Source organism: Centruroides vittatus, unplaced genomic scaffold (genome assembly GCF_030686945.1).
Source record: "Centruroides vittatus isolate TY-2023 unplaced genomic scaffold, ASM3068694v2 contig_1012, whole genome shotgun sequence".
NCBI classification, from domain to species: domain Eukaryota; kingdom Metazoa; phylum Arthropoda; class Arachnida; order Scorpiones; family Buthidae; genus Centruroides; species Centruroides vittatus.
In genome coordinates this window covers 423,017-424,746 of record NW_027120659.1, presented here as the reverse complement: position 1 = coordinate 424,746, position 1,730 = coordinate 423,017, and positions in this window count along the sequence as shown.

Sequence of the window (1,730 nt, the reverse complement as noted above, 5' to 3'; positions counted from 1 at the left end):
GTAACTGGATTTTTGGGATGAGAATTCCCATCCGATCCAATCTACTGTAGTCGTAAATGTGCGCATAGGAACATACCTGATACATCTTGTAATAAAAATAGCAATTGACGCATGTGTAACTTCATAACTAGTAGAAAGATTCAGAAATTTTATTTCACAACAAAATTGTGCTGGCAAAATTTGTTTTATTCATATATACAGCAGGCGCTCTCTTAACCGGCCCTTACGTGACTGAACCCCTGGCCGGATAATCAGAAAAATATAAAATACTATACTACTTCAGTATGTAAATGAAAACGTGTGCACATTTTTAAATGATTTAAAATTATTTTCCTCAATTTATCCAATTTATGTACAGTAATGTACTAACACGTGCTGCTTCAAACCACTGGCATGTAATAAGGACAAACGTCCAGAGAAAGGAACGTCTCGTGATTGGTTAAATTTTGTGGGCGGTAGCCACGGAGCTTATAAGTATTTTATTACGTACAGTATTTATATAATTACTAGTTTTAACAATCCTATATGTAAATTACTATAAAACATGTTCAGAAAGATGATATTATTTCTATCTTACAAGGAAAGGGCAACGAAGCCACTACCCAACGATCGTGCTGTCGTTACAATGCAGACAAATGCATTGTATAACGGTCAACTAATTAAATTTATTAACAGTTCAACTAATTAGTAAATTATTGAATTGACTAATTAGTTACAGGCGAAATTACTAAGTTTAGCAACTTACAATTCTGCTTTAAAATTCCTAAAATGCACCTTCATTTCATAATTCACCTGGTAAATTAATATTAATCCAAAAAATATGTTAATTTTAATTGGGTCAATTAAAAAACGTGCTAATATTTTTAATAAAAAGCAATGAAAAGACATCGATAATCATTGAAAATATAAATGAAACGAGTTAATTATAATAATTATGTCGAAAATAATTTTCGAAATAGTATTGATATCGAAGCGCCTCTGATGGCAAGTGTACAGTACATGGTGACTGAAAAATATTGTACGGAACACGAATGAAAATTATTAAAAATTATTTTAGCAGTTTGAAAGCTTGGATTCCGACAAATGTGAATCTGATTAATCTATTAATTTATTAGTAATGTACTTAAGTCTAGTGCGCATAATAGTAATATCGAAAAAAAGGAAAATTAAATTAATTGAAATATCAACTGCACAGTCCATTACAATAGATAATTTACGGTCGTTCTTCGTTTGTTTTCGTTTTTTCCCGTTTCTCTTTGTCGGTGTTATATTTTCGGTTCGTTTTCCGTTTTTCAAATTTTCTGAAAACGTGCATAAAATAGCTTGTCTACGGACTTAATTAAATGTTTCTTTGCTGTAAACAAGGGCGTCGCCAGAGGGGGGGCAGAGGGGCAGTTGCCCCTCCCTAGACATGCGAAAAAAATTATTTAAATGCTAAGTCATTTATTGCTCGATTTACAATTCCCGCGCGAAAAACCCAAGAAGATTATGTTTTAATTAAAATAATCTTCTTAAGCTTCTTAAAATTTATGAATCGTTTTTATTTTACCTACATACAATTCATATCCTCTGTCAATTTATATCATCTTGCCTCCCCTGGCCCATTGGCTGGCGACGCCCTTGGCTGTAAACAAGAGTCTATGTACAATTGCCTGAATTCTTTCGTTAACTGAATCAAGTCCTATGGAAATTAATTCGAATGATATACATTTCACTCGAACGCGTGCATT